Raw genomic sequence first — 24,488 nt, forward strand, 5'->3', positions numbered from 1 at the left:
CCCCCCCCCCCCCCCACCCCCCCCCCCCCCCACCCCCCCCCCCCCCCACCCCCCCCCCCCCCCACCCCCCCCCCCCCCCACCCCCCCCCCCCCCCACCCCCCCCCCCCCCCACCCCCCCCCCCCCCCACCCCCCCCCCCCCCCACCCCCCCCCCCCCCCACCCCCCCCCCCCCCCACCCCCCCCCCCCCCCACCCCCCCCCCCCCCCACCCCCCCCCCCCCCCACCCCCCCCCCCCCCCACCCCCCCCCCCCCCCACCCCCCCCCCCCCCCACCCCCCCCCCCCCCCACCCCCCCCCCCCCCCACCCCCCCCCCCCCCCACCCCCCCCCCCCCCCACCCCCCCCCCCCCCCACCCCCCCCCCCCCCCACCCCCCCCCCCCCCCACCCCCCCCCCCCCCCACCCCCCCCCCCCCCCACCCCCCCCCCCCCCCACCCCCCCCCCCCCCCACCCCCCCCCCCCCCCACCCCCCCCCCCCCCCACCCCCCCCCCCCCCCACCCCCCCCCCCCCCCACCCCCCCCCCCCCCCACCCCCCCCCCCCCCCACCCCCCCCCCCCCCCACCCCCCCCCCCCCCCACCCCCCCCCCCCCCCACCCCCCCCCCCCCCCACCCCCCCCCCCCCCCACCCCCCCCCCCCCCCACCCCCCCCCCCCCCCACCCCCCCCCCCCCCCACCCCCCCCCCCCCCCACCCCCCCCCCCCCCCACCCCCCCCCCCCCCCACCCCCCCCCCCCCCCACCCCCCCCCCCCCCCACCCCCCCCCCCCCCCACCCCCCCCCCCCCCCACCCCCCCCCCCCCCCACCCCCCCCCCCCCCCACCCCCCCCCCCCCCCACCCCCCCCCCCCCCCACCCCCCCCCCCCCCCACCCCCCCCCCCCCCCACCCCCCCCCCCCCCCACCCCCCCCCCCCCCCACCCCCCCCCCCCCCCACCCCCCCCCCCCCCCACCCCCCCCCCCCCCCACCCCCCCCCCCCCCCACCCCCCCCCCCCCCCACCCCCCCCCCCCCCCACCCCCCCCCCCCCCCACCCCCCCCCCCCCCCACCCCCCCCCCCCCCCACCCCCCCCCCCCCCCACCCCCCCCCCCCCCCACCCCCCCCCCCCCCCACCCCCCCCCCCCCCCACCCCCCCCCCCCCCCACCCCCCCCCCCCCCCACCCCCCCCCCCCCCCACCCCCCCCCCCCCCCACCCCCCCCCCCCCCCACCCCCCCCCCCCCCCACCCCCCCCCCCCCCCACCCCCCCCCCCCCCCACCCCCCCCCCCCCCCACCCCCCCCCCCCCCCACCCCCCCCCCCCCCCACCCCCCCCCCCCCCCACCCCCCCCCCCCCCCACCCCCCCCCCCCCCCACCCCCCCCCCCCCCCACCCCCCCCCCCCCCCACCCCCCCCCCCCCCCACCCCCCCCCCCCCCCACCCCCCCCCCCCCCCACCCCCCCCCCCCCCCACCCCCCCCCCCCCCCACCCCCCCCCCCCCCCACCCCCCCCCCCCCCCACCCCCCCCCCCCCCCACCCCCCCCCCCCCCCACCCCCCCCCCCCCCCACCCCCCCCCCCCCCCACCCCCCCCCCCCCCCACCCCCCCCCCCCCCCACCCCCCCCCCCCCCCACCCCCCCCCCCCCCCACCCCCCCCCCCCCCCACCCCCCCCCCCCCCCACCCCCCCCCCCCCCCACCCCCCCCCCCCCCCACCCCCCCCCCCCCCCACCCCCCCCCCCCCCCACCCCCCCCCCCCCCCACCCCCCCCCCCCCCCACCCCCCCCCCCCCCCACCCCCCCCCCCCCCCACCCCCCCCCCCCCCCACCCCCCCCCCCCCCCACCCCCCCCCCCCCCCACCCCCCCCCCCCCCCACCCCCCCCCCCCCCCACCCCCCCCCCCCCCCACCCCCCCCCCCCCCCACCCCCCCCCCCCCCCACCCCCCCCCCCCCCCACCCCCCCCCCCCCCCACCCCCCCCCCCCCCCACCCCCCCCCCCCCCCACCCCCCCCCCCCCCCACCCCCCCCCCCCCCCACCCCCCCCCCCCCCCACCCCCCCCCCCCCCCACCCCCCCCCCCCCCCACCCCCCCCCCCCCCCACCCCCCCCCCCCCCCACCCCCCCCCCCCCCCACCCCCCCCCCCCCCCACCCCCCCCCCCCCCCACCCCCCCCCCCCCCCACCCCCCCCCCCCCCCACCCCCCCCCCCCCCCACCCCCCCCCCCCCCCACCCCCCCCCCCCCCCACCCCCCCCCCCCCCCACCCCCCCCCCCCCCCACCCCCCCCCCCCCCCACCCCCCCCCCCCCCCACCCCCCCCCCCCCCCACCCCCCCCCCCCCCCACCCCCCCCCCCCCCCACCCCCCCCCCCCCCCACCCCCCCCCCCCCCCACCCCCCCCCCCCCCCACCCCCCCCCCCCCCCACCCCCCCCCCCCCCCACCCCCCCCCCCCCCCACCCCCCCCCCCCCCCACCCCCCCCCCCCCCCACCCCCCCCCCCCCCCACCCCCCCCCCCCCCCACCCCCCCCCCCCCCCACCCCCCCCCCCCCCCACCCCCCCCCCCCCCCACCCCCCCCCCCCCCCACCCCCCCCCCCCCCCACCCCCCCCCCCCCCCACCCCCCCCCCCCCCCACCCCCCCCCCCCCCCACCCCCCCCCCCCCCCACCCCCCCCCCCCCCCACCCCCCCCCCCCCCCACCCCCCCCCCCCCCCACCCCCCCCCCCCCCCACCCCCCCCCCCCCCCACCCCCCCCCCCCCCCACCCCCCCCCCCCCCCACCCCCCCCCCCCCCCACCCCCCCCCCCCCCCACCCCCCCCCCCCCCCACCCCCCCCCCCCCCCACCCCCCCCCCCCCCCACCCCCCCCCCCCCCCACCCCCCCCCCCCCCCACCCCCCCCCCCCCCCACCCCCCCCCCCCCCCACCCCCCCCCCCCCCCACCCCCCCCCCCCCCCACCCCCCCCCCCCCCCACCCCCCCCCCCCCCCACCCCCCCCCCCCCCCACCCCCCCCCCCCCCCACCCCCCCCCCCCCCCACCCCCCCCCCCCCCCACCCCCCCCCCCCCCCACCCCCCCCCCCCCCCACCCCCCCCCCCCCCCACCCCCCCCCCCCCCCACCCCCCCCCCCCCCCACCCCCCCCCCCCCCCACCCCCCCCCCCCCCCACCCCCCCCCCCCCCCACCCCCCCCCCCCCCCACCCCCCCCCCCCCCCACCCCCCCCCCCCCCCACCCCCCCCCCCCCCCACCCCCCCCCCCCCCCACCCCCCCCCCCCCCCACCCCCCCCCCCCCCCACCCCCCCCCCCCCCCACCCCCCCCCCCCCCCACCCCCCCCCCCCCCCACCCCCCCCCCCCCCCACCCCCCCCCCCCCCCACCCCCCCCCCCCCCCACCCCCCCCCCCCCCCACCCCCCCCCCCCCCCACCCCCCCCCCCCCCCACCCCCCCCCCCCCCCACCCCCCCCCCCCCCCACCCCCCCCCCCCCCCACCCCCCCCCCCCCCCACCCCCCCCCCCCCCCACCCCCCCCCCCCCCCACCCCCCCCCCCCCCCACCCCCCCCCCCCCCCACCCCCCCCCCCCCCCACCCCCCCCCCCCCCCACCCCCCCCCCCCCCCACCCCCCCCCCCCCCCACCCCCCCCCCCCCCCACCCCCCCCCCCCCCCACCCCCCCCCCCCCCCACCCCCCCCCCCCCCCACCCCCCCCCCCCCCCACCCCCCCCCCCCCCCACCCCCCCCCCCCCCCACCCCCCCCCCCCCCCACCCCCCCCCCCCCCCACCCCCCCCCCCCCCCACCCCCCCCCCCCCCCACCCCCCCCCCCCCCCACCCCCCCCCCCCCCCACCCCCCCCCCCCCCCACCCCCCCCCCCCCCCACCCCCCCCCCCCCCCACCCCCCCCCCCCCCCACCCCCCCCCCCCCCCACCCCCCCCCCCCCCCACCCCCCCCCCCCCCCACCCCCCCCCCCCCCCACCCCCCCCCCCCCCCACCCCCCCCCCCCCCCACCCCCCCCCCCCCCCACCCCCCCCCCCCCCCACCCCCCCCCCCCCCCACCCCCCCCCCCCCCCACCCCCCCCCCCCCCCACCCCCCCCCCCCCCCACCCCCCCCCCCCCCCACCCCCCCCCCCCCCCACCCCCCCCCCCCCCCACCCCCCCCCCCCCCCACCCCCCCCCCCCCCCACCCCCCCCCCCCCCCACCCCCCCCCCCCCCCACCCCCCCCCCCCCCCACCCCCCCCCCCCCCCACCCCCCCCCCCCCCCACCCCCCCCCCCCCCCACCCCCCCCCCCCCCCACCCCCCCCCCCCCCCACCCCCCCCCCCCCCCACCCCCCCCCCCCCCCACCCCCCCCCCCCCCCACCCCCCCCCCCCCCCACCCCCCCCCCCCCCCACCCCCCCCCCCCCCCACCCCCCCCCCCCCCCACCCCCCCCCCCCCCCACCCCCCCCCCCCCCCACCCCCCCCCCCCCCCACCCCCCCCCCCCCCCACCCCCCCCCCCCCCCACCCCCCCCCCCCCCCACCCCCCCCCCCCCCCACCCCCCCCCCCCCCCACCCCCCCCCCCCCCCACCCCCCCCCCCCCCCACCCCCCCCCCCCCCCACCCCCCCCCCCCCCCACCCCCCCCCCCCCCCACCCCCCCCCCCCCCCACCCCCCCCCCCCCCCACCCCCCCCCCCCCCCACCCCCCCCCCCCCCCACCCCCCCCCCCCCCCACCCCCCCCCCCCCCCACCCCCCCCCCCCCCCACCCCCCCCCCCCCCCACCCCCCCCCCCCCCCACCCCCCCCCCCCCCCACCCCCCCCCCCCCCCACCCCCCCCCCCCCCCACCCCCCCCCCCCCCCACCCCCCCCCCCCCCCACCCCCCCCCCCCCCCACCCCCCCCCCCCCCCACCCCCCCCCCCCCCCACCCCCCCCCCCCCCCACCCCCCCCCCCCCCCACCCCCCCCCCCCCCCACCCCCCCCCCCCCCCACCCCCCCCCCCCCCCACCCCCCCCCCCCCCCACCCCCCCCCCCCCCCACCCCCCCCCCCCCCCACCCCCCCCCCCCCCCACCCCCCCCCCCCCCCACCCCCCCCCCCCCCCACCCCCCCCCCCCCCCACCCCCCCCCCCCCCCACCCCCCCCCCCCCCCACCCCCCCCCCCCCCCACCCCCCCCCCCCCCCACCCCCCCCCCCCCCCACCCCCCCCCCCCCCCACCCCCCCCCCCCCCCACCCCCCCCCCCCCCCACCCCCCCCCCCCCCCACCCCCCCCCCCCCCCACCCCCCCCCCCCCCCACCCCCCCCCCCCCCCACCCCCCCCCCCCCCCACCCCCCCCCCCCCCCACCCCCCCCCCCCCCCACCCCCCCCCCCCCCCACCCCCCCCCCCCCCCACCCCCCCCCCCCCCCACCCCCCCCCCCCCCCACCCCCCCCCCCCCCCACCCCCCCCCCCCCCCACCCCCCCCCCCCCCCACCCCCCCCCCCCCCCACCCCCCCCCCCCCCCACCCCCCCCCCCCCCCACCCCCCCCCCCCCCCACCCCCCCCCCCCCCCACCCCCCCCCCCCCCCACCCCCCCCCCCCCCCACCCCCCCCCCCCCCCACCCCCCCCCCCCCCCACCCCCCCCCCCCCCCACCCCCCCCCCCCCCCACCCCCCCCCCCCCCCACCCCCCCCCCCCCCCACCCCCCCCCCCCCCCACCCCCCCCCCCCCCCACCCCCCCCCCCCCCCACCCCCCCCCCCCCCCACCCCCCCCCCCCCCCACCCCCCCCCCCCCCCACCCCCCCCCCCCCCCACCCCCCCCCCCCCCCACCCCCCCCCCCCCCCACCCCCCCCCCCCCCCACCCCCCCCCCCCCCCACCCCCCCCCCCCCCCACCCCCCCCCCCCCCCACCCCCCCCCCCCCCCACCCCCCCCCCCCCCCACCCCCCCCCCCCCCCACCCCCCCCCCCCCCCACCCCCCCCCCCCCCCACCCCCCCCCCCCCCCACCCCCCCCCCCCCCCACCCCCCCCCCCCCCCACCCCCCCCCCCCCCCACCCCCCCCCCCCCCCACCCCCCCCCCCCCCCACCCCCCCCCCCCCCCACCCCCCCCCCCCCCCACCCCCCCCCCCCCCCACCCCCCCCCCCCCCCACCCCCCCCCCCCCCCACCCCCCCCCCCCCCCACCCCCCCCCCCCCCCACCCCCCCCCCCCCCCACCCCCCCCCCCCCCCACCCCCCCCCCCCCCCACCCCCCCCCCCCCCCACCCCCCCCCCCCCCCACCCCCCCCCCCCCCCACCCCCCCCCCCCCCCACCCCCCCCCCCCCCCACCCCCCCCCCCCCCCACCCCCCCCCCCCCCCACCCCCCCCCCCCCCCACCCCCCCCCCCCCCCACCCCCCCCCCCCCCCACCCCCCCCCCCCCCCACCCCCCCCCCCCCCCACCCCCCCCCCCCCCCACCCCCCCCCCCCCCCACCCCCCCCCCCCCCCACCCCCCCCCCCCCCCACCCCCCCCCCCCCCCACCCCCCCCCCCCCCCACCCCCCCCCCCCCCCACCCCCCCCCCCCCCCACCCCCCCCCCCCCCCACCCCCCCCCCCCCCCACCCCCCCCCCCCCCCACCCCCCCCCCCCCCCACCCCCCCCCCCCCCCACCCCCCCCCCCCCCCACCCCCCCCCCCCCCCACCCCCCCCCCCCCCCACCCCCCCCCCCCCCCACCCCCCCCCCCCCCCACCCCCCCCCCCCCCCACCCCCCCCCCCCCCCACCCCCCCCCCCCCCCACCCCCCCCCCCCCCCACCCCCCCCCCCCCCCACCCCCCCCCCCCCCCACCCCCCCCCCCCCCCACCCCCCCCCCCCCCCACCCCCCCCCCCCCCCACCCCCCCCCCCCCCCACCCCCCCCCCCCCCCACCCCCCCCCCCCCCCACCCCCCCCCCCCCCCACCCCCCCCCCCCCCCACCCCCCCCCCCCCCCACCCCCCCCCCCCCCCACCCCCCCCCCCCCCCACCCCCCCCCCCCCCCACCCCCCCCCCCCCCCACCCCCCCCCCCCCCCACCCCCCCCCCCCCCCACCCCCCCCCCCCCCCACCCCCCCCCCCCCCCACCCCCCCCCCCCCCCACCCCCCCCCCCCCCCACCCCCCCCCCCCCCCACCCCCCCCCCCCCCCACCCCCCCCCCCCCCCACCCCCCCCCCCCCCCACCCCCCCCCCCCCCCACCCCCCCCCCCCCCCACCCCCCCCCCCCCCCACCCCCCCCCCCCCCCACCCCCCCCCCCCCCCACCCCCCCCCCCCCCCACCCCCCCCCCCCCCCACCCCCCCCCCCCCCCACCCCCCCCCCCCCCCACCCCCCCCCCCCCCCACCCCCCCCCCCCCCCACCCCCCCCCCCCCCCACCCCCCCCCCCCCCCACCCCCCCCCCCCCCCACCCCCCCCCCCCCCCACCCCCCCCCCCCCCCACCCCCCCCCCCCCCCACCCCCCCCCCCCCCCACCCCCCCCCCCCCCCACCCCCCCCCCCCCCCACCCCCCCCCCCCCCCACCCCCCCCCCCCCCCACCCCCCCCCCCCCCCACCCCCCCCCCCCCCCACCCCCCCCCCCCCCCACCCCCCCCCCCCCCCACCCCCCCCCCCCCCCACCCCCCCCCCCCCCCACCCCCCCCCCCCCCCACCCCCCCCCCCCCCCACCCCCCCCCCCCCCCACCCCCCCCCCCCCCCACCCCCCCCCCCCCCCACCCCCCCCCCCCCCCACCCCCCCCCCCCCCCACCCCCCCCCCCCCCCACCCCCCCCCCCCCCCACCCCCCCCCCCCCCCACCCCCCCCCCCCCCCACCCCCCCCCCCCCCCACCCCCCCCCCCCCCCACCCCCCCCCCCCCCCACCCCCCCCCCCCCCCACCCCCCCCCCCCCCCACCCCCCCCCCCCCCCACCCCCCCCCCCCCCCACCCCCCCCCCCCCCCACCCCCCCCCCCCCCCACCCCCCCCCCCCCCCACCCCCCCCCCCCCCCACCCCCCCCCCCCCCCACCCCCCCCCCCCCCCACCCCCCCCCCCCCCCACCCCCCCCCCCCCCCACCCCCCCCCCCCCCCACCCCCCCCCCCCCCCACCCCCCCCCCCCCCCACCCCCCCCCCCCCCCACCCCCCCCCCCCCCCACCCCCCCCCCCCCCCACCCCCCCCCCCCCCCACCCCCCCCCCCCCCCACCCCCCCCCCCCCCCACCCCCCCCCCCCCCCACCCCCCCCCCCCCCCACCCCCCCCCCCCCCCACCCCCCCCCCCCCCCACCCCCCCCCCCCCCCACCCCCCCCCCCCCCCACCCCCCCCCCCCCCCACCCCCCCCCCCCCCCACCCCCCCCCCCCCCCACCCCCCCCCCCCCCCACCCCCCCCCCCCCCCACCCCCCCCCCCCCCCACCCCCCCCCCCCCCCACCCCCCCCCCCCCCCACCCCCCCCCCCCCCCACCCCCCCCCCCCCCCACCCCCCCCCCCCCCCACCCCCCCCCCCCCCCACCCCCCCCCCCCCCCACCCCCCCCCCCCCCCACCCCCCCCCCCCCCCACCCCCCCCCCCCCCCACCCCCCCCCCCCCCCACCCCCCCCCCCCCCCACCCCCCCCCCCCCCCACCCCCCCCCCCCCCCACCCCCCCCCCCCCCCACCCCCCCCCCCCCCCACCCCCCCCCCCCCCCACCCCCCCCCCCCCCCACCCCCCCCCCCCCCCACCCCCCCCCCCCCCCACCCCCCCCCCCCCCCACCCCCCCCCCCCCCCACCCCCCCCCCCCCCCACCCCCCCCCCCCCCCACCCCCCCCCCCCCCCACCCCCCCCCCCCCCCACCCCCCCCCCCCCCCACCCCCCCCCCCCCCCACCCCCCCCCCCCCCCACCCCCCCCCCCCCCCACCCCCCCCCCCCCCCACCCCCCCCCCCCCCCACCCCCCCCCCCCCCCACCCCCCCCCCCCCCCACCCCCCCCCCCCCCCACCCCCCCCCCCCCCCACCCCCCCCCCCCCCCACCCCCCCCCCCCCCCACCCCCCCCCCCCCCCACCCCCCCCCCCCCCCACCCCCCCCCCCCCCCACCCCCCCCCCCCCCCACCCCCCCCCCCCCCCACCCCCCCCCCCCCCCACCCCCCCCCCCCCCCACCCCCCCCCCCCCCCACCCCCCCCCCCCCCCACCCCCCCCCCCCCCCACCCCCCCCCCCCCCCACCCCCCCCCCCCCCCACCCCCCCCCCCCCCCACCCCCCCCCCCCCCCACCCCCCCCCCCCCCCACCCCCCCCCCCCCCCACCCCCCCCCCCCCCCACCCCCCCCCCCCCCCACCCCCCCCCCCCCCCACCCCCCCCCCCCCCCACCCCCCCCCCCCCCCACCCCCCCCCCCCCCCACCCCCCCCCCCCCCCACCCCCCCCCCCCCCCACCCCCCCCCCCCCCCACCCCCCCCCCCCCCCACCCCCCCCCCCCCCCACCCCCCCCCCCCCCCACCCCCCCCCCCCCCCACCCCCCCCCCCCCCCACCCCCCCCCCCCCCCACCCCCCCCCCCCCCCACCCCCCCCCCCCCCCACCCCCCCCCCCCCCCACCCCCCCCCCCCCCCACCCCCCCCCCCCCCCACCCCCCCCCCCCCCCACCCCCCCCCCCCCCCACCCCCCCCCCCCCCCACCCCCCCCCCCCCCCACCCCCCCCCCCCCCCACCCCCCCCCCCCCCCACCCCCCCCCCCCCCCACCCCCCCCCCCCCCCACCCCCCCCCCCCCCCACCCCCCCCCCCCCCCACCCCCCCCCCCCCCCACCCCCCCCCCCCCCCACCCCCCCCCCCCCCCACCCCCCCCCCCCCCCACCCCCCCCCCCCCCCACCCCCCCCCCCCCCCACCCCCCCCCCCCCCCACCCCCCCCCCCCCCCACCCCCCCCCCCCCCCACCCCCCCCCCCCCCCACCCCCCCCCCCCCCCACCCCCCCCCCCCCCCACCCCCCCCCCCCCCCACCCCCCCCCCCCCCCACCCCCCCCCCCCCCCACCCCCCCCCCCCCCCACCCCCCCCCCCCCCCACCCCCCCCCCCCCCCACCCCCCCCCCCCCCCACCCCCCCCCCCCCCCACCCCCCCCCCCCCCCACCCCCCCCCCCCCCCACCCCCCCCCCCCCCCACCCCCCCCCCCCCCCACCCCCCCCCCCCCCCACCCCCCCCCCCCCCCACCCCCCCCCCCCCCCACCCCCCCCCCCCCCCACCCCCCCCCCCCCCCACCCCCCCCCCCCCCCACCCCCCCCCCCCCCCACCCCCCCCCCCCCCCACCCCCCCCCCCCCCCACCCCCCCCCCCCCCCACCCCCCCCCCCCCCCACCCCCCCCCCCCCCCACCCCCCCCCCCCCCCACCCCCCCCCCCCCCCACCCCCCCCCCCCCCCACCCCCCCCCCCCCCCACCCCCCCCCCCCCCCACCCCCCCCCCCCCCCACCCCCCCCCCCCCCCACCCCCCCCCCCCCCCACCCCCCCCCCCCCCCACCCCCCCCCCCCCCCACCCCCCCCCCCCCCCACCCCCCCCCCCCCCCACCCCCCCCCCCCCCCACCCCCCCCCCCCCCCACCCCCCCCCCCCCCCACCCCCCCCCCCCCCCACCCCCCCCCCCCCCCACCCCCCCCCCCCCCCACCCCCCCCCCCCCCCACCCCCCCCCCCCCCCACCCCCCCCCCCCCCCACCCCCCCCCCCCCCCACCCCCCCCCCCCCCCACCCCCCCCCCCCCCCACCCCCCCCCCCCCCCACCCCCCCCCCCCCCCACCCCCCCCCCCCCCCACCCCCCCCCCCCCCCACCCCCCCCCCCCCCCACCCCCCCCCCCCCCCACCCCCCCCCCCCCCCACCCCCCCCCCCCCCCACCCCCCCCCCCCCCCACCCCCCCCCCCCCCCACCCCCCCCCCCCCCCACCCCCCCCCCCCCCCACCCCCCCCCCCCCCCACCCCCCCCCCCCCCCACCCCCCCCCCCCCCCACCCCCCCCCCCCCCCACCCCCCCCCCCCCCCACCCCCCCCCCCCCCCACCCCCCCCCCCCCCCACCCCCCCCCCCCCCCACCCCCCCCCCCCCCCACCCCCCCCCCCCCCCACCCCCCCCCCCCCCCACCCCCCCCCCCCCCCACCCCCCCCCCCCCCCACCCCCCCCCCCCCCCACCCCCCCCCCCCCCCACCCCCCCCCCCCCCCACCCCCCCCCCCCCCCACCCCCCCCCCCCCCCACCCCCCCCCCCCCCCACCCCCCCCCCCCCCCACCCCCCCCCCCCCCCACCCCCCCCCCCCCCCACCCCCCCCCCCCCCCACCCCCCCCCCCCCCCACCCCCCCCCCCCCCCACCCCCCCCCCCCCCCACCCCCCCCCCCCCCCACCCCCCCCCCCCCCCACCCCCCCCCCCCCCCACCCCCCCCCCCCCCCACCCCCCCCCCCCCCCACCCCCCCCCCCCCCCACCCCCCCCCCCCCCCACCCCCCCCCCCCCCCACCCCCCCCCCCCCCCACCCCCCCCCCCCCCCACCCCCCCCCCCCCCCACCCCCCCCCCCCCCCACCCCCCCCCCCCCCCACCCCCCCCCCCCCCCACCCCCCCCCCCCCCCACCCCCCCCCCCCCCCACCCCCCCCCCCCCCCACCCCCCCCCCCCCCCACCCCCCCCCCCCCCCACCCCCCCCCCCCCCCACCCCCCCCCCCCCCCACCCCCCCCCCCCCCCACCCCCCCCCCCCCCCACCCCCCCCCCCCCCCACCCCCCCCCCCCCCCACCCCCCCCCCCCCCCACCCCCCCCCCCCCCCACCCCCCCCCCCCCCCACCCCCCCCCCCCCCCACCCCCCCCCCCCCCCACCCCCCCCCCCCCCCACCCCCCCCCCCCCCCACCCCCCCCCCCCCCCACCCCCCCCCCCCCCCACCCCCCCCCCCCCCCACCCCCCCCCCCCCCCACCCCCCCCCCCCCCCACCCCCCCCCCCCCCCACCCCCCCCCCCCCCCACCCCCCCCCCCCCCCACCCCCCCCCCCCCCCACCCCCCCCCCCCCCCACCCCCCCCCCCCCCCACCCCCCCCCCCCCCCACCCCCCCCCCCCCCCACCCCCCCCCCCCCCCACCCCCCCCCCCCCCCACCCCCCCCCCCCCCCACCCCCCCCCCCCCCCACCCCCCCCCCCCCCCACCCCCCCCCCCCCCCACCCCCCCCCCCCCCCACCCCCCCCCCCCCCCACCCCCCCCCCCCCCCACCCCCCCCCCCCCCCACCCCCCCCCCCCCCCACCCCCCCCCCCCCCCACCCCCCCCCCCCCCCACCCCCCCCCCCCCCCACCCCCCCCCCCCCCCACCCCCCCCCCCCCCCACCCCCCCCCCCCCCCACCCCCCCCCCCCCCCACCCCCCCCCCCCCCCACCCCCCCCCCCCCCCACCCCCCCCCCCCCCCACCCCCCCCCCCCCCCACCCCCCCCCCCCCCCACCCCCCCCCCCCCCCACCCCCCCCCCCCCCCACCCCCCCCCCCCCCCACCCCCCCCCCCCCCCACCCCCCCCCCCCCCCACCCCCCCCCCCCCCCACCCCCCCCCCCCCCCACCCCCCCCCCCCCCCACCCCCCCCCCCCCCCACCCCCCCCCCCCCCCACCCCCCCCCCCCCCCACCCCCCCCCCCCCCCACCCCCCCCCCCCCCCACCCCCCCCCCCCCCCACCCCCCCCCCCCCCCACCCCCCCCCCCCCCCACCCCCCCCCCCCCCCACCCCCCCCCCCCCCCACCCCCCCCCCCCCCCACCCCCCCCCCCCCCCACCCCCCCCCCCCCCCACCCCCCCCCCCCCCCACCCCCCCCCCCCCCCACCCCCCCCCCCCCCCACCCCCCCCCCCCCCCACCCCCCCCCCCCCCCACCCCCCCCCCCCCCCACCCCCCCCCCCCCCCACCCCCCCCCCCCCCCACCCCCCCCCCCCCCCACCCCCCCCCCCCCCCACCCCCCCCCCCCCCCACCCCCCCCCCCCCCCACCCCCCCCCCCCCCCACCCCCCCCCCCCCCCACCCCCCCCCCCCCCCACCCCCCCCCCCCCCCACCCCCCCCCCCCCCCACCCCCCCCCCCCCCCACCCCCCCCCCCCCCCACCCCCCCCCCCCCCCACCCCCCCCCCCCCCCACCCCCCCCCCCCCCCACCCCCCCCCCCCCCCACCCCCCCCCCCCCCCACCCCCCCCCCCCCCCACCCCCCCCCCCCCCCACCCCCCCCCCCCCCCACCCCCCCCCCCCCCCACCCCCCCCCCCCCCCACCCCCCCCCCCCCCCACCCCCCCCCCCCCCCACCCCCCCCCCCCCCCACCCCCCCCCCCCCCCACCCCCCCCCCCCCCCACCCCCCCCCCCCCCCACCCCCCCCCCCCCCCACCCCCCCCCCCCCCCACCCCCCCCCCCCCCCACCCCCCCCCCCCCCCACCCCCCCCCCCCCCCACCCCCCCCCCCCCCCACCCCCCCCCCCCCCCACCCCCCCCCCCCCCCACCCCCCCCCCCCCCCACCCCCCCCCCCCCCCACCCCCCCCCCCCCCCACCCCCCCCCCCCCCCACCCCCCCCCCCCCCCACCCCCCCCCCCCCCCACCCCCCCCCCCCCCCACCCCCCCCCCCCCCCACCCCCCCCCCCCCCCACCCCCCCCCCCCCCCACCCCCCCCCCCCCCCACCCCCCCCCCCCCCCACCCCCCCCCCCCCCCACCCCCCCCCCCCCCCACCCCCCCCCCCCCCCACCCCCCCCCCCCCCCACCCCCCCCCCCCCCCACCCCCCCCCCCCCCCACCCCCCCCCCCCCCCACCCCCCCCCCCCCCCACCCCCCCCCCCCCCCACCCCCCCCCCCCCCCACCCCCCCCCCCCCCCACCCCCCCCCCCCCCCACCCCCCCCCCCCCCCACCCCCCCCCCCCCCCACCCCCCCCCCCCCCCACCCCCCCCCCCCCCCACCCCCCCCCCCCCCCACCCCCCCCCCCCCCCACCCCCCCCCCCCCCCACCCCCCCCCCCCCCCACCCCCCCCCCCCCCCACCCCCCCCCCCCCCCACCCCCCCCCCCCCCCACCCCCCCCCCCCCCCACCCCCCCCCCCCCCCACCCCCCCCCCCCCCCACCCCCCCCCCCCCCCACCCCCCCCCCCCCCCACCCCCCCCCCCCCCCACCCCCCCCCCCCCCCACCCCCCCCCCCCCCCACCCCCCCCCCCCCCCACCCCCCCCCCCCCCCACCCCCCCCCCCCCCCACCCCCCCCCCCCCCCACCCCCCCCCCCCCCCACCCCCCCCCCCCCCCACCCCCCCCCCCCCCCACCCCCCCCCCCCCCCACCCCCCCCCCCCCCCACCCCCCCCCCCCCCCACCCCCCCCCCCCCCCACCCCCCCCCCCCCCCACCCCCCCCCCCCCCCACCCCCCCCCCCCCCCACCCCCCCCCCCCCCCACCCCCCCCCCCCCCCACCCCCCCCCCCCCCCACCCCCCCCCCCCCCCACCCCCCCCCCCCCCCACCCCCCCCCCCCCCCACCCCCCCCCCCCCCCACCCCCCCCCCCCCCCACCCCCCCCCCCCCCCACCCCCCCCCCCCCCCACCCCCCCCCCCCCCCACCCCCCCCCCCCCCCACCCCCCCCCCCCCCCACCCCCCCCCCCCCCCACCCCCCCCCCCCCCCACCCCCCCCCCCCCCCACCCCCCCCCCCCCCCACCCCCCCCCCCCCCCACCCCCCCCCCCCCCCACCCCCCCCCCCCCCCACCCCCCCCCCCCCCCACCCCCCCCCCCCCCCACCCCCCCCCCCCCCCACCCCCCCCCCCCCCCACCCCCCCCCCCCCCCACCCCCCCCCCCCCCCACCCCCCCCCCCCCCCACCCCCCCCCCCCCCCACCCCCCCCCCCCCCCACCCCCCCCCCCCCCCACCCCCCCCCCCCCCCACCCCCCCCCCCCCCCACCCCCCCCCCCCCCCACCCCCCCCCCCCCCCACCCCCCCCCCCCCCCACCCCCCCCCCCCCCCACCCCCCCCCCCCCCCACCCCCCCCCCCCCCCACCCCCCCCCCCCCCCACCCCCCCCCCCCCCCACCCCCCCCCCCCCCCACCCCCCCCCCCCCCCACCCCCCCCCCCCCCCACCCCCCCCCCCCCCCACCCCCCCCCCCCCCCACCCCCCCCCCCCCCCACCCCCCCCCCCCCCCACCCCCCCCCCCCCCCACCCCCCCCCCCCCCCACCCCCCCCCCCCCCCACCCCCCCCCCCCCCCACCCCCCCCCCCCCCCACCCCCCCCCCCCCCCACCCCCCCCCCCCCCCACCCCCCCCCCCCCCCACCCCCCCCCCCCCCCACCCCCCCCCCCCCCCACCCCCCCCCCCCCCCACCCCCCCCCCCCCCCACCCCCCCCCCCCCCCACCCCCCCCCCCCCCCACCCCCCCCCCCCCCCACCCCCCCCCCCCCCCACCCCCCCCCCCCCCCACCCCCCCCCCCCCCCACCCCCCCCCCCCCCCACCCCCCCCCCCCCCCACCCCCCCCCCCCCCCACCCCCCCCCCCCCCCACCCCCCCCCCCCCCCACCCCCCCCCCCCCCCACCCCCCCCCCCCCCCACCCCCCCCCCCCCCCACCCCCCCCCCCCCCCACCCCCCCCCCCCCCCACCCCCCCCCCCCCCCACCCCCCCCCCCCCCCACCCCCCCCCCCCCCCACCCCCCCCCCCCCCCACCCCCCCCCCCCCCCACCCCCCCCCCCCCCCACCCCCCCCCCCCCCCACCCCCCCCCCCCCCCACCCCCCCCCCCCCCCACCCCCCCCCCCCCCCACCCCCCCCCCCCCCCACCCCCCCCCCCCCCCACCCCCCCCCCCCCCCACCCCCCCCCCCCCCCACCCCCCCCCCCCCCCACCCCCCCCCCCCCCCACCCCCCCCCCCCCCCACCCCCCCCCCCCCCCACCCCCCCCCCCCCCCACCCCCCCCCCCCCCCACCCCCCCCCCCCCCCACCCCCCCCCCCCCCCACCCCCCCCCCCCCCCACCCCCCCCCCCCCCCACCCCCCCCCCCCCCCACCCCCCCCCCCCCCCACCCCCCCCCCCCCCCACCCCCCCCCCCCCCCACCCCCCCCCCCCCCCACCCCCCCCCCCCCCCACCCCCCCCCCCCCCCACCCCCCCCCCCCCCCACCCCCCCCCCCCCCCACCCCCCCCCCCCCCCACCCCCCCCCCCCCCCACCCCCCCCCCCCCCCACCCCCCCCCCCCCCCACCCCCCCCCCCCCCCACCCCCCCCCCCCCCCACCCCCCCCCCCCCCCACCCCCCCCCCCCCCCACCCCCCCCCCCCCCCACCCCCCCCCCCCCCCACCCCCCCCCCCCCCCACCCCCCCCCCCCCCCACCCCCCCCCCCCCCCACCCCCCCCCCCCCCCACCCCCCCCCCCCCCCACCCCCCCCCCCCCCCACCCCCCCCCCCCCCCACCCCCCCCCCCCCCCACCCCCCCCCCCCCCCACCCCCCCCCCCCCCCACCCCCCCCCCCCCCCACCCCCCCCCCCCCCCACCCCCCCCCCCCCCCACCCCCCCCCCCCCCCACCCCCCCCCCCCCCCACCCCCCCCCCCCCCCACCCCCCCCCCCCCCCACCCCCCCCCCCCCCCACCCCCCCCCCCCCCCACCCCCCCCCCCCCCCACCCCCCCCCCCCCCCACCCCCCCCCCCCCCCACCCCCCCCCCCCCCCACCCCCCCCCCCCCCCACCCCCCCCCCCCCCCACCCCCCCCCCCCCCCACCCCCCCCCCCCCCCACCCCCCCCCCCCCCCACCCCCCCCCCCCCCCACCCCCCCCCCCCCCCACCCCCCCCCCCCCCCACCCCCCCCCCCCCCCACCCCCCCCCCCCCCCACCCCCCCCCCCCCCCACCCCCCCCCCCCCCCACCCCCCCCCCCCCCCACCCCCCCCCCCCCCCACCCCCCCCCCCCCCCACCCCCCCCCCCCCCCACCCCCCCCCCCCCCCACCCCCCCCCCCCCCCACCCCCCCCCCCCCCCACCCCCCCCCCCCCCCACCCCCCCCCCCCCCCACCCCCCCCCCCCCCCACCCCCCCCCCCCCCCACCCCCCCCCCCCCCCACCCCCCCCCCCCCCCACCCCCCCCCCCCCCCACCCCCCCCCCCCCCCACCCCCCCCCCCCCCCACCCCCCCCCCCCCCCACCCCCCCCCCCCCCCACCCCCCCCCCCCCCCACCCCCCCCCCCCCCCACCCCCCCCCCCCCCCACCCCCCCCCCCCCCCACCCCCCCCCCCCCCCACCCCCCCCCCCCCCCACCCCCCCCCCCCCCCACCCCCCCCCCCCCCCACCCCCCCCCCCCCCCACCCCCCCCCCCCCCCACCCCCCCCCCCCCCCACCCCCCCCCCCCCCCACCCCCCCCCCCCCCCACCCCCCCCCCCCCCCACCCCCCCCCCCCCCCACCCCCCCCCCCCCCCACCCCCCCCCCCCCCCACCCCCCCCCCCCCCCACCCCCCCCCCCCCCCACCCCCCCCCCCCCCCACCCCCCCCCCCCCCCACCCCCCCCCCCCCCCACCCCCCCCCCCCCCCACCCCCCCCCCCCCCCACCCCCCCCCCCCCCCACCCCCCCCCCCCCCCACCCCCCCCCCCCCCCACCCCCCCCCCCCCCCACCCCCCCCCCCCCCCACCCCCCCCCCCCCCCACCCCCCCCCCCCCCCACCCCCCCCCCCCCCCACCCCCCCCCCCCCCCACCCCCCCCCCCCCCCACCCCCCCCCCCCCCCACCCCCCCCCCCCCCCACCCCCCCCCCCCCCCACCCCCCCCCCCCCCCACCCCCCCCCCCCCCCACCCCCCCCCCCCCCCACCCCCCCCCCCCCCCACCCCCCCCCCCCCCCACCCCCCCCCCCCCCCACCCCCCCCCCCCCCCACCCCCCCCCCCCCCCACCCCCCCCCCCCCCCACCCCCCCCCCCCCCCACCCCCCCCCCCCCCCACCCCCCCCCCCCCCCACCCCCCCCCCCCCCCACCCCCCCCCCCCCCCACCCCCCCCCCCCCCCACCCCCCCCCCCCCCCACCCCCCCCCCCCCCCACCCCCCCCCCCCCCCACCCCCCCCCCCCCCCACCCCCCCCCCCCCCCACCCCCCCCCCCCCCCACCCCCCCCCCCCCCCACCCCCCCCCCCCCCCACCCCCCCCCCCCCCCACCCCCCCCCCCCCCCACCCCCCCCCCCCCCCACCCCCCCCCCCCCCCACCCCCCCCCCCCCCCACCCCCCCCCCCCCCCACCCCCCCCCCCCCCCACCCCCCCCCCCCCCCACCCCCCCCCCCCCCCACCCCCCCCCCCCCCCACCCCCCCCCCCCCCCACCCCCCCCCCCCCCCACCCCCCCCCCCCCCCACCCCCCCCCCCCCCCACCCCCCCCCCCCCCCACCCCCCCCCCCCCCCACCCCCCCCCCCCCCCACCCCCCCCCCCCCCCACCCCCCCCCCCCCCCACCCCCCCCCCCCCCCACCCCCCCCCCCCCCCACCCCCCCCCCCCCCCACCCCCCCCCCCCCCCACCCCCCCCCCCCCCCACCCCCCCCCCCCCCCACCCCCCCCCCCCCCCACCCCCCCCCCCCCCCACCCCCCCCCCCCCCCACCCCCCCCCCCCCCCACCCCCCCCCCCCCCCACCCCCCCCCCCCCCCACCCCCCCCCCCCCCCACCCCCCCCCCCCCCCACCCCCCCCCCCCCCCACCCCCCCCCCCCCCCACCCCCCCCCCCCCCCACCCCCCCCCCCCCCCACCCCCCCCCCCCCCCACCCCCCCCCCCCCCCACCCCCCCCCCCCCCCACCCCCCCCCCCCCCCACCCCCCCCCCCCCCCACCCCCCCCCCCCCCCACCCCCCCCCCCCCCCACCCCCCCCCCCCCCCACCCCCCCCCCCCCCCACCCCCCCCCCCCCCCACCCCCCCCCCCCCCCACCCCCCCCCCCCCCCACCCCCCCCCCCCCCCACCCCCCCCCCCCCCCACCCCCCCCCCCCCCCACCCCCCCCCCCCCCCACCCCCCCCCCCCCCCACCCCCCCCCCCCCCCACCCCCCCCCCCCCCCACCCCCCCCCCCCCCCACCCCCCCCCCCCCCCACCCCCCCCCCCCCCCACCCCCCCCCCCCCCCACCCCCCCCCCCCCCCACCCCCCCCCCCCCCCACCCCCCCCCCCCCCCACCCCCCCCCCCCCCCACCCCCCCCCCCCCCCACCCCCCCCCCCCCCCACCCCCCCCCCCCCCCACCCCCCCCCCCCCCCACCCCCCCCCCCCCCCACCCCCCCCCCCCCCCACCCCCCCCCCCCCCCACCCCCCCCCCCCCCCACCCCCCCCCCCCCCCACCCCCCCCCCCCCCCACCCCCCCCCCCCCCCACCCCCCCCCCCCCCCACCCCCCCCCCCCCCCACCCCCCCCCCCCCCCACCCCCCCCCCCCCCCACCCCCCCCCCCCCCCACCCCCCCCCCCCCCCACCCCCCCCCCCCCCCACCCCCCCCCCCCCCCACCCCCCCCCCCCCCCACCCCCCCCCCCCCCCACCCCCCCCCCCCCCCACCCCCCCCCCCCCCCACCCCCCCCCCCCCCCACCCCCCCCCCCCCCCACCCCCCCCCCCCCCCACCCCCCCCCCCCCCCACCCCCCCCCCCCCCCACCCCCCCCCCCCCCCACCCCCCCCCCCCCCCACCCCCCCCCCCCCCCACCCCCCCCCCCCCCCACCCCCCCCCCCCCCCACCCCCCCCCCCCCCCACCCCCCCCCCCCCCCACCCCCCCCCCCCCCCACCCCCCCCCCCCCCCACCCCCCCCCCCCCCCACCCCCCCCCCCCCCCACCCCCCCCCCCCCCCACCCCCCCCCCCCCCCACCCCCCCCCCCCCCCACCCCCCCCCCCCCCCACCCCCCCCCCCCCCCACCCCCCCCCCCCCCCACCCCCCCCCCCCCCCACCCCCCCCCCCCCCCACCCCCCCCCCCCCCCACCCCCCCCCCCCCCCACCCCCCCCCCCCCCCACCCCCCCCCCCCCCCACCCCCCCCCCCCCCCACCCCCCCCCCCCCCCACCCCCCCCCCCCCCCACCCCCCCCCCCCCCCACCCCCCCCCCCCCCCACCCCCCCCCCCCCCCACCCCCCCCCCCCCCCACCCCCCCCCCCCCCCACCCCCCCCCCCCCCCACCCCCCCCCCCCCCCACCCCCCCCCCCCCCCACCCCCCCCCCCCCCCACCCCCCCCCCCCCCCACCCCCCCCCCCCCCCACCCCCCCCCCCCCCCACCCCCCCCCCCCCCCACCCCCCCCCCCCCCCACCCCCCCCCCCCCCCACCCCCCCCCCCCCCCACCCCCCCCCCCCCCCACCCCCCCCCCCCCCCACCCCCCCCCCCCCCCACCCCCCCCCCCCCCCACCCCCCCCCCCCCCCACCCCCCCCCCCCCCCACCCCCCCCCCCCCCCACCCCCCCCCCCCCCCACCCCCCCCCCCCCCCACCCCCCCCCCCCCCCACCCCCCCCCCCCCCCACCCCCCCCCCCCCCCACCCCCCCCCCCCCCCACCCCCCCCCCCCCCCACCCCCCCCCCCCCCCACCCCCCCCCCCCCCCACCCCCCCCCCCCCCCACCCCCCCCCCCCCCCACCCCCCCCCCCCCCCACCCCCCCCCCCCCCCACCCCCCCCCCCCCCCACCCCCCCCCCCCCCCACCCCCCCCCCCCCCCACCCCCCCCCCCCCCCACCCCCCCCCCCCCCCACCCCCCCCCCCCCCCACCCCCCCCCCCCCCCACCCCCCCCCCCCCCCACCCCCCCCCCCCCCCACCCCCCCCCCCCCCCACCCCCCCCCCCCCCCACCCCCCCCCCCCCCCACCCCCCCCCCCCCCCACCCCCCCCCCCCCCCACCCCCCCCCCCCCCCACCCCCCCCCCCCCCCACCCCCCCCCCCCCCCACCCCCCCCCCCCCCCACCCCCCCCCCCCCCCACCCCCCCCCCCCCCCACCCCCCCCCCCCCCCACCCCCCAGCAGCAAGTAAATAACCGTGGTGGTGGTGGATGGACGGCCTTGTAGGGTTGCCAGTCCCCTTGTGCAGCTTGGATGTCTCTCAGAATTACATCTGATCTCCAGACTACAAAGACCAGTTCCTTGAGAGAAAACGGCTGATTTGGGGCAGGACTGAGTCTATGGCCTTATATCCAGCTGAGGTCCCCCTCCCTAGGCTCTATTCCCCAATACCCAGGAATTTCTCAACCCAGAGTTGCCCCCACCCCAATAGGGGCTGCTGTCACTATTTCTGAGCTCTAGAAGATCATAGCCACATACTTTTCTCAGAAGGACGCTGCATGCCCTTTATTGCCCACAGGTGGCCTCATTCTGATCCACGGTGAGGTGGTCCATAAAAGTGAAGCAAATCACTCGGAGACGTCTCGCAACGTCTACACCTTCCACGTGATGGAGGCCAAGGACACTGTCTGGAGCGCAGACAACTGGTGAGAGCGTCATGGAGAAGGTGGTGTTCAATTCCCCAGCTCCCTGGATGGATCAGTTGCTCTCTCTCCCAGCCTAACCATTGGGTGGGGGGAGCGACGTATGTACTCCTGAATTGTCCACAGGCAGGGAAGAATTTAATTATAATGGATGGGAACAATTTCAGCTCATGGGCTGGGAGAACTTTATGAAGGTAGGCCCTACCTCTGAGATGGTAAATTGATTAGCCAGGAACAGACTTCCCATAACTTTATTTACATCAACAGGATGTCAAAAAGGCTACTCAAGGGAAAAGGAGACAGGAACAACGTGGGTCTGGTCTACAGGCTAAGTTTGCTGTAGAGATCTAGAAGCCCATGTATAAAATGGCATCTTTCAGACAACCTAGATCAGGGTATAAAAGCCCATTCTTTTGCCACGGTTCTCCCCACATGGTAAAAAACTTGGAAGTGAGAGACAGCAGGTAAGAGCTTGCATGACTGAATGAGCCTCCGTGTCGAAAAACAACCCCTCTGCATAAAAAAGCACCATGTTACAGGAAGGAATTCCAGCCTAGCCCACCCTACCAGAGGTCATTTTTTTGGGATGCAGGGACACTGTTCTGGATGCAGGGACACTGTCTCTGCCTTGTCGTCCAAAGTGGCACAGGCTCAGATTAACCTATTCACTGTGAAGTTTAAGAGCCCCAGACCACTTTCCTCACAAGAGAAGTCAGAGAGCTAAAAGACAACCGCAAGCTGCAACACAGAGGGCCCCAAATCCAGGCTCTGCTTAGTAGGCAGCTGTTATTGCTGATCGCCAACATGCTCTCATTTCCCTGAATTGAGAGAGCTTAGGGCAGGGGTAGGGAACCTGCGGCTCTCCAGATGTTCAGGAACTACAATTCCCATCAGCCCCTACCAGCATGGCCAATTGGCCATGCTGACAGAGGCTGATGGGAATTGTAGTTCCTGAACATCTGGAGAGACGCAGGTTCCCTACCCCTGGCTTAGGGAAAGGTCAATGCCGATCTCTGGAGAAAGACAGAAGCCAAGAAGAAGGCTTGGTCCGGTCCCACCTCTATTTACTCTTCACTAAAGCACGCTGCCATGCATGTAGGGTTCCCAACCTAACACAACTGATCTCCAGCCAATAGAAATTGGAGAAACTGACTGCTTTGGAGGATGGATCAATCTTGATCCTCTTGATCAATCTTGATCCTCTTTGATCTGAGATTGCAAATGCCTTAACAGTCCAGGTGATCGGGAGCAACAGCCGCAGAAGGCCCTTGCTTCCACATCCTGCATGTGAGTTCCCAAAGGCACCTGGTGGGCCACTGCGAGTAGCAGAGAGCTGGACTAGATGGACTCTGGTCTGATCCAGCTGGCTTGTTCTTATGGACCGTTTGGCATTATACTTTTCTGAGATCTTGCCCTACCCAAACATGGCAACCTCTTGTATGATGCAGGAGACCAATGCTGCCATCTTCTGGAGTTTCCCACATCGGAGAGGGAAAGAGTTGGCTTCTAGAGTCCAAGCTGCCTTTGCCCTGTGCATGGAGAGAAAGACAGTTGGGCTTCTGAAAGCATGAAGGCTTTAATCAGCCTGACAGTCTGACATTTTAATTACTGGGAAAAAACCCTTTTAGGTTCTATTTGTTTTAAAAAATTCTTTTGGTGGACTTTCCACTGGAATCAACTTATTTGGATATCTTTGGCTTTGAATCCTGGGCTTTGGTGTCTCCTAAGAAAACTGGAAATGTATGATCAGCTGCTAAGATGAGGGCAGCTGCCAGGGTGAGCAGGTTGCCGCTGGCAACTAGTTTTGGAGACTCGTGTTCAGAAGGAAACGAATTGCAGATAGCAGCACTTGGAGCAAAGAGAAGGCACTCAATGTGGTGGCAAAAGGAAGGCGCTTGAAAACAGCCTCTTGTGGCTCAGAAAGCCCTGAGTGAGGAAGGGATGTAGATGGCAGCTAAAAGCTAATATAGTGCATGGGACCACATCAGGGAGGAATGTGAAGCAGCCATCTTGCTGAGTCCAAGCAAATCAGGACCTCCTCCCAGTGGTGGGATCCAAAAATTTTAGTAACAGGTTCCCATGGTGGTGGGATTCAAACTGGCGTAGCGCCAATGGGGCTCTTTGGGCGGGGCACGACGGGGGCGTGGCTGGGCATTCCGGGGGCGTGGCATTCCTGGGAGGGGCTGTGGCAAGGATGCAGCCGCTGCGCCGGTCCTTGGGTGGGAAACGAATGCACGCAGGCGCAGGCTGCCACGCACGCCGGTGCACCTCCTGCTAGACTGCTTCAAGTTCTGCGTGCTACTGCTGAGAGGAGGGGCGTAACGAAGGCAAAAATCACGTGGCAAAATCACCAATTAGTCACCCACTCTTGGCACACACAAATAATTAGTAACCTACTCTCAGGAACCTGTGAGAACCTGCTGGATCCCACCTCTGCCTCCTCCCCATAACCTTGAACGTCAAAATAGAATAAAGTTGGGATAGAACTGCAAACTGTGAATTATTTCTTCAGAGCACCAAGGAATGCTAAGCAGAGCATCACTTTTCTCTCGGGAATTCCTGGCCTCTCCAATTACGGCTTCCCTCAACTCATTTGATCGTTTCACAAGTTATAGCTTAGTTTCTGAGCACACCATGTCTCAACAGACATTCTTTTTTTATTTTGTAGGCTTCTGCCAACCCCTGAGTTGCCTTTCCCATCTCTCTACACCCACGAGAACTAACAGCTGATGCTTTTGAGGTAACCACTGACCAATGTTTCCCTCTGAATCTGTTACTGGAATCTCAATTTCTGGCAATGTTTTATTTCTGATTGGGGGCAGTTAAAGCAGGAAGACAATTCCCATTGAGCCTGACATCAGCATGTAATACAGTTCTGCCAAATTCCTCAAGTACGTTGACAGGGCACAATAAATATGAATACTGATTTGCTGGTAACGTCTGTGCAATTTATGTCTAATGAGCCATTGGGCATTCAACTCAGAAATTAGAAAAGTCACAGATCAGTGGCAGTGGAAGTAGAATGTATCTGAAGAATCTCAGGTGTCACATTTTGCAAAAGGAAAGCAAAGTTCTGGGCCTCATAAGTGCAAAGACAGCATGAGTGGAGTGGTATCCAGTGGCAGGAGTATTTGCTGAATGACGTCTACACATACACAGCAGTTTGAATGGTCCCTTACATTAAAAACCCTACCCTTTAAATAGAAAACTATCACAGGCAGCTTATTACATTTCTTTGGGTGCTAGGCTATCTCTATTGCTAAACAACTCAGACCCTGGTCTTTGTGAAGAGATCGCCA

At 86.8% G+C, this 24,488-nt stretch overlaps 1 long non-coding RNA gene across 1 annotated transcript; it reads left to right on the forward strand.

The window, feature by feature from the left end:
* Nucleotides 1-20,958: 20,958 nt before the first annotated feature.
* LOC125441824 lies at nt 20,959-24,115 on the forward strand. Its single transcript, XR_007245911.1, has 2 exons — nt 20,959-21,192; nt 23,858-24,115. It is a non-coding gene; the product is annotated as an uncharacterized LOC125441824 (long non-coding RNA).
* Nucleotides 24,116-24,488: the final 373 nt, after the last annotated feature.

The sequence above is a fragment of the Sphaerodactylus townsendi genome, linkage group LG12 (assembly GCF_021028975.2).
Source record: "Sphaerodactylus townsendi isolate TG3544 linkage group LG12, MPM_Stown_v2.3, whole genome shotgun sequence".
Taxonomy (NCBI): Eukaryota; Metazoa; Chordata; class Lepidosauria; order Squamata; family Sphaerodactylidae; genus Sphaerodactylus; species Sphaerodactylus townsendi.